Genomic DNA, 11,529 nt, shown 5'->3' with positions numbered 1-11,529 from the left:
GCATGACTAAGCATTCTCTTTCCTTCCTTATTTGGATCCCAAAAGCGCTGTTCCCAGGCTCTCACTGCCATTGCTACCTGGGACATAGAATACCTTGCTTGTCCCTGGCTTCTTAAGAATAATGTTTCCCTGTTCTCGTCCCTGAATTGACTGCCACCTGATTACTTGTACTCATGATTTCTTGACTGCATCCCTACTACTGAAAGCAGTAGATAGGTAGGGGCAGCAGCCTCCCCAGACAGCTATTTATTGGGGCAGACCTATTCTGGGCTGAAACAGTCTTTTGTCTTTGCAGCATATGCAATACCAGAGACTCAGAATGAGCAGAACATCCATGTGAATGCAGAAGGGAAAAAAATGGCTTGGAGATGGACTCTCAGAGCCTCTTGACCCATGTAACACTCCTTTCTCCAATCATTCCAGTGTTTTCTGCTGTCCTTTTCTCATGAATAAGGCTTCGGGGCCCTTTCTCCTTATCTTCTTTGGGTAGATGGAGCCAGGAGGCACAACAGAGTGACTGCAATTGGCTGAGTGTAAAAGGGAATATACGATTATGTGGTCAATTTATTTTCACCTCATTCATTCTCAGGGGTACATGGTTTTCGCCTCATTGATTTTCTGTGTTCATTGACTTGAAGCCTGCTGCTTATGGGAGGTTACTTCACGTCTTCTCAAGCCATCTTTTTTTTTTTTTTTAACTGCCTTGGCAACTCTCTGCTTTCAGCTTGAACTAGTTTGAACTAATCTCAGTGGTTTACCTACTTAATAAGGATACTTGTCTTTTTCATAGAAGTATTATATGATATAATCTTTTTATTATAAATGTTAGAGTTTGAAGGGATCTTACAGGTTATTCTAGTCCAGCTCCTTCATTCGATATGAGGACACTGAAAACCAGGAGGTTAAAAGATTTGCCCAAGGTCACACAGCTGGAAAAGCAGAAGAGCTAGACTGGGAAGGAAGGAAGGGAGGGAGGGAGACAGAAGAAAGGAATGAAGAGAGGGAGGGACAGAGAGAGGGATGGAGGGAGGAGGATTTTACTCCAGATACAACAGTTGGATGCTTTTGGCTGCAAGTAACATTTGATTCAAACTGGCTTAAATAATCCGGGTATTTATCATCTCACATATCAAGAAGTTCTGAGGCAGGGCAGGCTCTGGGTGTGGATGATTAGGGCTCTGGCTCTGCCTCTCAATGATTCCTTACCTAACCTGTCTCCATGTGTCAGCTGTGTTCTCAGAATGGCTTCCCCCATGGTACCCAGATGACTACCAACAGCAACAGGGGGAACGTGCTCCTCTGTTTACATCCAGATGGAGAGAGCGAAAGCATGGATCAGGGGTCCTGTCCTTCAGACTGATTGATCAACTCGGTTCACACTGGTGCACCTGTCCCTAGGCTAGCACAGTTGGTAAGGAAGGCCATAAGCTTGTGTCTGCATTCCCCAGCTCATCTCTGGCAGGGAGAACGTGCTCACTATAATTCATTTAGACCCATCAGCACCTCGCTCTGGAGATGGATTGAAGTCCATTTCCCATGTGTCACTTGAGTGTCATGGGGGAGAGGTTGGTCCGTATTCCCTTAGAAGGAAAGAAGAGAGGTGTGGATGGGTTGGGTGGGCAACCAAAAGTATCCCCCACACAAGAAGCCAGTAGGCAGTATCTCCCAGGTGAAGCACACGGCACAGAGCCCGTATGCGGCAGATGGTGAATGGCCAGCCCGTGGGGCCGTTCTTATTCTTTGTTGAGCCCTGCTGACATGTGGGACTAACTATACCTTTCAAACTTTACCTGTGTTGGGAAGGGAAGGGATGAAGTGGGAAGGGGACCAGCCATACCTCCTCTTGCCTGTGGAAACTTTATCCTATAATGAGAGTAGCCAGCAGGAAAGAAAACAAGGAGGGCACCCCATCTGATCTGTAGAAGAGGCACCTGTGCCAGGGTCAGGGTGGAAGCAGGTGCATATCTCAGGGCATGAACTGTGTAGGAACTCTAGCCTGAGTAGGAATCCTTACTGCCTAAAGGGATTTTTGAGCTAGCACGAAAGAGAAGAAAGGTTATGAGCCTCACCTGAAAATCCTTCCACTGTTTTGTTTTTGTTTTGTTTTGTTAGAGACAGGGTCTCACTCTGTCACCCAGGCTGGAGTGCCGTGGTGCAATCCTAGCCCACTGCAGCCTTGAATTCATGGGCTCAAGTGATCTTCCTGCCACAGCCTCTGGAGTAGCTGGAACTACAGGTGCACGCCACCCTGCCTGGCTAAGAAAATTCCCTCTTGAATTAATTATAATCCTCTCCTGCCAAAAAGTCATCCTTTTCAGGTGGGGCTGGCAGTGTGTGGCACCTATCAGAGCAACCATGAGACTCCCGACCAGCTATGTGCTTGCCCTTCTCCCGGGCTGTGCTTTTTCCTTCTTATTGAAGTTTTTATTTATGACATCCATGAATGCCAGTCTCAGGGCAGAATTCCCTCCCCACCATGGTGCATTGTTTTGACTTTAGGTCATCCCTAGAACTTTTTACTATTCTGAACACTACTCATCTCGATGTATTTTCCTGGCCTTCTATGGCTGCTCCATTGGGTATGTTTGATGCGGGGAGTGCTTTGAGGTTTGTGAAAAGCGTTTTTGAGAAACTTGCAGTTAGATAACATCCCTGGGTCTCAGTGATCCTTTTTTAAGCACCACCATCATCTACATTAATCATCCTGTTTTTGATGCATAGACAAAGGATGTGGAACTGTTTCTGTAGGGCTTGCGGAGAGGGCTGTTTCTAGGAGCTGTTTCTTCCAGTCTGGAGAGGCAGCTTCAGTCTGAGTTGTGGGGGCGGCGTGGCAAAGCTTCTGGCTCCTGAATTACAATAAGGATTTGAATCAAGAGAGCCCACAAAGATTCTGCCCATAAAGCTGCTTCACTCTTACTTTCTTTTTTTGGAAGTGAGGCCCCAAGTATTAATGTTTTCCCCCACGGAATGCAATGATGTATGTAGAGTGCAAAAAGAGGGGAAGCTCAGAAATTATTCCATGGCTCTATTTTTTTCCTCCCTGAATAACTTACTTGAGTTCTCAGAAGCTTTGGGAGCGTATGCTGGTGTGCTCTGAGTCTGAGTGATCCTGTCTGATGAGGCTGAGGTGTTCTGCTGTTTTCTCAGGCTTGCCAGCAGCGTCTGGTGGCCTCCAATGCTGCTGTCTTCAGTCCCCCTTGCTGACTGTTCTGACAGCCTTGCTGGCTGGCTCCGTCTGGCCCCAGGTCCTAGAATCGATCCTGATGATAGAAAGATGTCTGCAATCTCAGCCCGATTCCCCATCCAATAGCTCTGAGAATTCAATCAAATGCCCCTGCAGATTCAGAATGCCACGCTGTGCCACGTCTGCTAACTTTCTATGCCTGCCAATGTCCTTTGCTGCCAACCAGCTCCAAGGGTAAGCCCTGATCTCCTGTATGCCCCTTGAATTTCTGCATCCCACTGTGCCCTGTGATGCTGCATCCGTTGATGGCTGCCTGCCTTGTTCTAGAACCCCTACCTCTAATAGCCTCTACTAAGCAGAGTCCTGCCCTGAGCCCCAGCCTCCCGGGTGGATTTCTTGCATGGTACATGGCTCTCACCAGCCTCCCTCCCTGGAGCTGATCCATGGCCTGTGCCCCCTCAACACTTGGTCAGCAGTCTCAGCCTCTGCCTGGCTTCTGGTTCCTGAGGGGATGGCTACTGCCTGGGTTTGTCACCGCATTGAATAAAGCATATTGATGGCTGCCTGCATCGTTCCTGAAGGGCTAGGCCCTTTGACATAGTATGTTGGACCAGTGGTTAGAATATGAGGGCTGTAGATGCCTGGACAGTGCAGGGGCGTTGCAAAGAATTTAGGCATCTACATATCCACCGAGATTTATATGTGGAATGTCTTATGGAAATATCTTCGTTATGTTTTGAAAATGTGTACAGAGTTTTCTGTATCTAATGAGGTAGCGATCCATTTAAAAGCATTACTGAATTCATAGCATCTTTTTGTCGCTGTGTATCTTCTCAATCAATCAATGGACGCCAGAAGTCCAAGTACAACACAGCACAGCGTTGACATCTGAGCAAGGCCTCTTATGCAGTCGTTGTCTGCACTGCCCAGCACTCACGGATCTGCTGGCTCCCTTGGGTTGCAGCACTCTGTCTGCAGTGGCAAAACTCCTAAGAAACAGTTCATTCTGCCTTAAATGTGACCCTTTGCTGGAAGTTTTTCCTGCCAGCTACAATAGGCAGGGGTGTGAGAGTTCACCCTCTCTGAACTGTCTCTATTGCTCTCTCAGAGCAAATGGACTGCAGAGTTATACTGGCCTCAGAGCCACTAACCATGTCATGACTGCCTTATGGAGACAGTTCCAAGGGGGAACAGTCTCTGGTTCCAAGCCATGTTTTGATTCAAGTCTCTGAGGATGTCCATACCCCTAATGGCTAATAGAGAAGTGGGGTCCTCGAGCTTCCCAGGACATATGAAGAGCCTACTTTGTTCCCATTAATCTCAGACGCAAGCTCTAGCTTCTGAGATATCTGAGCCAGCATTCACATAAACACCCCATTCTGTAGGAACGAACAGAAGGAAAAGGCAGCCGGAACAAATAACTTCCAAGTTAATATTTTGCCAAGACTCACCCAGACTGGACTAGACCGTAAATTCCTGATGGAAGAAGCTGGGATTCCCCTCCTCCACCCCATCCCCCCTAGGCCCCACTATACTCCATTCTTCGTGTACTCAGGTGTAAGTCTGAGATACTACATTCCAAGGGAGAGTACCTGAGCTCAGGGGCTGAGTGAAGTCTGGCCTTGAACCCAGTATAACCTTCTAGTGGCCCTCTGAACCTCTGAGGCTATTACAGGGGAAGAGGGACCCAGAACCCTAACAGAGGAGGGAGTGGGACACAGGACTGAGTCCCTGGAAGCTTGTTCCGCACCAGGGCGGAAGGTTTCCCTGCCCCTCTTTCAGAAGAGCTGTCCTTGGTGTTGAAGCAAACCTCGGCTGCTTGTGTCCTCTGCAGGGGAGAGTTATGTAAATAACGCCTGCATCTCTGGGAACTCCACTGTCCCAGGTAGTGGAGGGAGCCCTCGGTGGAACTTGGTGAGGCCATTCAGTCGGAACGCTGTGCATCTCCTTTGGCCTGCCCCTGCTGAGTCAGTCTGCAGGCCAGCTTGTTGGGGAAGGTGCGTGTAGGAGAGAAAATAGAGGCCTTGGAGATGCCCCACTAACACCAGGAACCTGGCAAAGGAAAACTCCTGAACTCGGAAAGAGACGCTGATAATAACTAAGTTCCCTCATTTCCGACTATTTAGGGAGAGCTCTGCTACGAGCCTGGGACAAATGTGCTGTGCCTCTGTTGTCTGGATTGTGAAAAAAGCCAAGACAAGGGAAATGATCTGGCCTGTTGTCATGGCAATAGCAGCCCTTCCGCAGCCATCGACGGAGAGCCTGTAGGCTAGAGCCTATGATGTGTGCTGCGGTCACAATGCAGGAAAAGATGACCTCAATTCTTGCCTTCATGGAGCTTATGGTATAAAGGAAGACTCAGAAAAAAAGAGAACAAACAAATACCTATATAATTGTGTAGTCTGAGAAGGAAACAAACGTGCCCTGAGAGAATGACAGCAAATTTACTGTAGACAGGGAAGACCACTCATCAGAGTGATGTTTATTTATTTATTTATTTATTTGAGATGGAGTTTCACTCTGTTGCCCAGGCTGGAGTGCAGTGGTACGATCTTGGCTCACTGCAACCTCCGCTTCCTGGGTTCAAGCGATTTTCCTGCCTCAGCCTCCAGAGTAACTGGAATTACAGGTGTGCACCACCACCCTCTGCTAATTTTTATATTTTTAGTAGAGACAGGGTTTTACCATGTTGGCCAGGCTGGTCTTGAACTCCTGACCTCGTGATCTGCCTGCCTCGGCCTCCCAAAGTGCTGGCATTACAGACGTCAGCCACAGCGCCCAGCCAGAGTGATGTTTAATAATGTGCTGTGATGGATGAGAAGGAACGAGCCCACTCATGAGTATGGAATAAGAGTACTTTGGGCTGAGGGAAAAGTGAGTTCAAATGCCCTGGGGTAGGAAAGAGCTTGCTCCTTTGATGAACTTAGAGAAGGCTTCTCTGAGATGACGTCATAAGAGCTGCTTCCCTAATATCACCTAGTGGAAGGAGAGATGCCCAAATGAAATGGACTCATTGAGTAACTGATGTAACTAGTAATCTGAAGTTTAATCCAAATTATCATTTCAAAGGGAGGTACAAATGCTCAGGAATCTGTCTTAACCAGGCTGACCTTGAATCCTGCTGCCTAATTTTACATGAAGACTTTCAGGCCTGGCACCCTGGCTCACGCCTGTAATCCCAGCACTTTGGGAGGCCAAGGTGGGAGGATTGCTTGAGGCCAGGAGCTCGAGACCAACCTGGGCAACATAGTGAGATCCCATATCTACAAAAAAATGTACACACGCACAGAACTAGCTAGGCATGGTGGTGTGCATCTGTAGTTCTAGCTACTCAGGAGACTGAGGCAGGAGCATTGCTTGAGTCCAAAAGGTCAAGGCTACAGTGAGCTAGGATTGCACCACTGCACTCCAGCCTGGGTGACAGAATGAGACCCCGCTTCAAAACAAAACAAAACAAAATAAATCTTTCAGTAGTTCTGTGATTTTTACTACCAAATGGAACTGTATTTTGTATCAGGACATGTGCCTTTAAAAACAGGAGAGAACTGTGGATTCTCCATGGCAAAAAAAAAACAAAAAACAAAAAACTAGAAAAAGGAAGTCTTAGAAAAAACGAAGAAGCAAGCCAAGGCAGAGACAAAGCTCTTATCTGCACAACCCCAGATTCTGGTCAAGAAAAGCTCAGCAAGATCAGAGAGGAGTCGTAATCTGTGATAAACAGATGGGGAGACATGGAGGGCTGTTGATGGTGGGACCCGGGAAGAGCCTGAGGGATTGGATTTGGTGAATGGAATTTTCTAGGCCAGGTCAGGCTGCCTGACAGTGTAGTTAGTCCAAGAAGAGCTTTTATGTGAGACCAGGAATGGATCCTGGCATGGGGGCCAAAGTTTATAGAACATGTGTCTATGTACATATGTCTGTGTTTACACACGTCGGAAGAACTTGACACAATGAGAAATGCAGTATTGCTGAGTGCCCTCCCAGAGCCTCCGAAGAATCCTCAAGTGAGGGTCCCTGAATCTTAAACCACATTTGCTCCATGCTACCTCTACCTGTGTACCAGATGCCTCATCCAAGGTCATATGACTTCACTTTGCTTGGCATGGAAAAAAGGCACTAAACTTGGATCACACGTTGAGTCTCTGCTGTGATGGTGAAGTAAGAGTCTGGGGAGAAAAAAGAACCAGATAGGTTGGAGTTTAGTGTCTCAGAGGCCATGAGGGCAAAAACTGGAACACAGCTGCTGCCTGCTGCAGGGACAGGATGACGAGAGGGAAGCAAGCCAGACAGGTGACGAGTCTTCCCAGTCCTCCGCCACCTGCCTGCCTCCGCTCTGTGGTAGCAGGAACGCTTTCTCAACTTAGGAACGTCTCTAGCTTCACTTCTAAAAGGAGACTGCCATTGTTGTTGGCAATTAGCACATGAGAGGTATGCCTTAGGCTACCCTTAAACTGGCCTGATCTGCTGAGAAGAGCAATAGTAGAAACAGCCTAAGTCATTTATGAAAGTGGAGAAATGCCTGTTTCCAGGGCCCCAGTGCCCCCTAGCGCTCACCCACCCCCACTCCAACCCTTCGTCCTACTCTTCTGGCAATTAGAGTTTGCCGTCAAACCCATAATTTTCCAAAATGGATCCCTAAACTTTAACTCCACCCTTGTTGCTGTCCCTTTGAAAACATAAGCACACAAATCACATCTCATTGTCTTAGTAATCTGTGAACTAACTACTTTGATTAAACTCTAATACAGTGAATTTGTACTCAAATTGGAAAGGCAGGCCTCGTATACTGTCTTTTCTAGAAATAGTTTTTTTCATTCATTGAGCAAAAATTTACTGAGCATTTAGTATGCATCAGATACTGAATTCAGGGGTGACTATGAGAAGGTCCCTGCCTGGAGGAATCTGTCACCCAGAGGAAAAAGCAGACTCAGTGATCCGTGCAGAGCACAGTCAGGGCATTTGGAAAGAGCATCCTAGAAAGAAAGCAAGGGTGACTGTTAATTGTGGAGAATCTTAAATGCTAGTTCCAGCTGGCAGGTCTCTACTCTAGGATAGCGAAGTCTCAGCATGTGCTTTCCATGCTTTCCGATGGAGAGTCTCCTAGTGCAGCTTGGCCAATCGACGTGATGGGCACTGACTTGGGAGGCTTAGTTCGTAAGTCTTAAGTATTTTCTGCCCCTGTCCAGACAATGTCTTTTCTCTGTTGTTTTTTTTTTTCTTTTGAGATGGAGTCTCACTCTGTTGCCCAGGCTGGAGTGCAATGGCTGGATCTCGGCTCACTGCAACCTCTGCCTCCCCAGTTTGAACAATTCTCCCACCTCAGCCTCCGCAGGAGCTGGGATTGCAAGCACCCACCATCATGCCCAGCCAATTTTTGTATTTTTGTAGAGACGGGGTTTCACCATGTTGGCCAGGCTGGTCTCGAACACCTGACCTCAGGTGATCCACCCACCTCTGCCTCCCAAAGTGCTGGGATTACAGGCATCAATCACCGCACCTGGCCTGTCCAGACAACTTCTGAGGTCTCTTCCTCCATTTAACTGGGCACAACCTTGTTTGGAACTATTTCACAGGAGCTCAGATGAATGGCAGAAAAAAACGGCTGCTCGTTTATTCTTTTTAAATTGTTAATTCATTAATTTATTTTTAAAAACTCATTCACTAAAATCATTTATTCTTGAGTCTTACTCTGGTAGAGAGCAGTGCACAGTGAGACTGACTTTAGAAAGCCAAAGATAGATTTGGCTAGTCCTGCTGTCCTTTCTATTTGCAATGACTTGCAGATATTAGTGGGAGTGACAGAGCCCATCTTCAATTTTAGAGTGGCTATAAATCCATTTGTTCCAAATTCTAGTATCCAGGGGCTGATCCTCACCTGTTTAGCTCCATGAGAAAGTCAGGATTGTCAAAGTGACTGTCCAGGCAGGGTGTGGCCCACAGAGCTGCAAATTGCTTTAAAAACATTTTACTGTGGAGATGTGAGAGCGATTTGGTGTTGCGGAAAGAGATAAGCATGTCAAAGCATAACATCTCTGGTAATTCTTTTCCAAGCAGCATGGAGTGTGTCTTTGCTAATTTAGATCACGTATCTCGTCTTGGTATCGATGATCAGTGCTTAGTTATGTGAGGCACCCACTGAATTTCTTGTGATTGACACTAGGACAGTTACAGGTTGCAAATATCAATATAACCTTAGTTTCCGGACGCTCTGTGCCATGTTTCTGCAATGGGAGTCTTAGATGTTTAAAATGACTGACAGGATATGGAGGTGCTGAGAGTATTACTGCCCATTTCTAATCTTCGGGGGCTCAAAGAATTGTTTTTACTTCCGCTTCCATGTCTGCGCAGTGATCCCCACAACTGCCACCCTACGGGGGTTCTGTCTCTGTACGTCCCCATCAGTCCTATTAGCATGTTTGACTCACATGTTAGAAGTTCAAAATAAAATTAAGTAATGCTAATAACATTTTCAAATTTGTGGATTTTAAAAATTATTTAGAATGCATTTTAAAATTATGGTAAAATAACTCTCTGCTTCACATAACTTTGAAACTTTTTTTCCTTAAAATTTGCAGCCTCCAGGATTTGTAAAAAAATAAAATTTTTATGTCTTTTGTGACAAAGAACAAAGGCCAAAAACCTGCAGTTCCCTTCTACTGTGGGTTGAAATGTGTCCCCCCAAAAAGATTTAAGTCCTAAACCCTGATACCTGTGCATGTGACCTTACTTTAAAACAGGATTTTTGAAAGTTAAATAAAGTTAAAATGAGGTTGTCCTGGGTTAAGGTGGGCACTAGTCCAATGACTGGTGTTCTTATAAGAAGAAGGAAATTTGGACATAGGGACACAGACACACAAGGCCACAAACCAAGGAATGCCAAAGATTGCGAGCAATCGCAGACGCTAGGATGGCAAGGAAGTCTCCTCCCCAGGAGCCTTCGGAACAAACATGGCCCTGCAGACACCTGCACGTTATCAATGAGGACTTCAATCTTCCAGAATTGTGAGAGGTTAAATATCTGGTGTGTATGTGTGTGGTTTTTTGTTTTTTTTTGTTTTTGTTGTTGTTGTTTTTTTTTGAGATGGAGTCTCACTCTGTCGCCCAGGCTGGAGTGCAGTGGTGCAATCTCAGCTCACTCCAAACCCCACCTCCTGAGTTCAAGCAATTCTCCTGCCTCAGCCTCCTGAGTCGCTGGGACTACAGGCATGTGCTACAATGCACAGCTAATTTTTATATTTTTAGTAGAGACGGCGTTTCAGTCTGTTGGCCAGGCTGGTCTTGAACTCCTGACCTCATGATCCACCCACCTTGGCTTCCCAAAGTGCTGGGATTACAGAGCCATGGCGCCCGGCCAAATATCTGTTGTTTTAAACCACTCAGTGGCACTTTTACTGTGGCGGACCTGGGAAACAAACACACTTTCCTTCCCCTAAATTCACCTATTAGATGCTGGGTCCCTAATACAGTGTTTATCTTTTGAAGGGTTTATGAACACCTGTGCTTACTTCTGAGCCAGGCATGTTGGATCTTACAAATGACTTCTTGTCTTATGGGACACGCAGAATCCCAGAGGAATGTTAGCAGCCAAGAGCCAAAGTCTCAGTTTACTGGGCCCTAGTGAAACAGCCCGAGGGATGAGTCAGGGAGGATTGCAATGCTGTTTGTTACCCAAGTTGAGAACTTAGGCTCACAATAGTGCTGCTGTGCTGTTAATAACTGGGGAATTTCCATTACAAGGTATCTGATCACCTTGGGATACCAATGAAGGATCTGAGTTCAATCAAGTGATGACAACACAGGCTGCCTGGTTTATCTTCAAGAAATGTAGCTCCTTGTTTTGACCAATCCCAAAGTGCTGGGATTAATGAGTTCCCTAAAGGAGGTGGTGGCATTTGATATGATTTTATTGTTTTATAATTTGTGGTTTGCAAGCTTCTGTAGTCAGGAGATTTATTTTGCTCCCCTTCTCCCCACAAGAGCCTCCCCTGCAGTCCGGACAGGCTGTGTCATGATGCCTGGTGGTATCTTGTCTCGTCATTGAAATAATTCATATGTTTTGCACAAGATCTAGATGACAACCACATTTTATTTATTTTATTTTATTTTGCCAAAATAGCCATTATCAAACCGGATGAACATACTGGCCATAAAATAGCAATGAATAATCTTATAGCAGGTGATAAGAAAATAAACTCCTCGGTACAGTTTGATCTTTTATATAGGAGATTCCTAAGCATTATATAGTTATTTAAGTCTCAGTCTTGTACTCAGACGCTTCTTAAAAAAAAAATTCCATAATTAATTTGGAGAGTATAGGCTGGGATGGAAGGGATACCTCAAAAACT

General features: G+C 46.0%; 1 long non-coding RNA gene across 1 annotated transcript; it reads right to left on the bottom strand.

The window, feature by feature from the left end:
* Positions 1-1,894: 1,894 nt before the first annotated feature.
* Positions 1,895-5,403, bottom strand: LOC105474677 (uncharacterized). Its single transcript, XR_982902.2, has 3 exons — positions 4,995-5,403; positions 3,054-3,260; positions 1,895-2,846 (listed from the first exon to the last, which is right to left on the bottom strand). It is a non-coding gene; the product is annotated as an uncharacterized lncRNA (long non-coding RNA).
* Positions 5,404-11,529: the final 6,126 nt, after the last annotated feature.

The sequence above is a fragment of the Macaca nemestrina genome, chromosome 1 (genome assembly GCF_043159975.1).
Source record: "Macaca nemestrina isolate mMacNem1 chromosome 1, mMacNem.hap1, whole genome shotgun sequence".
NCBI lineage: Eukaryota > Metazoa > Chordata > Mammalia > Primates > Cercopithecidae > Macaca > Macaca nemestrina.
The sequence above is the reverse complement of the archived record's forward strand: the minus strand, read 5'-3'. Positions and strand labels throughout refer to the sequence as shown.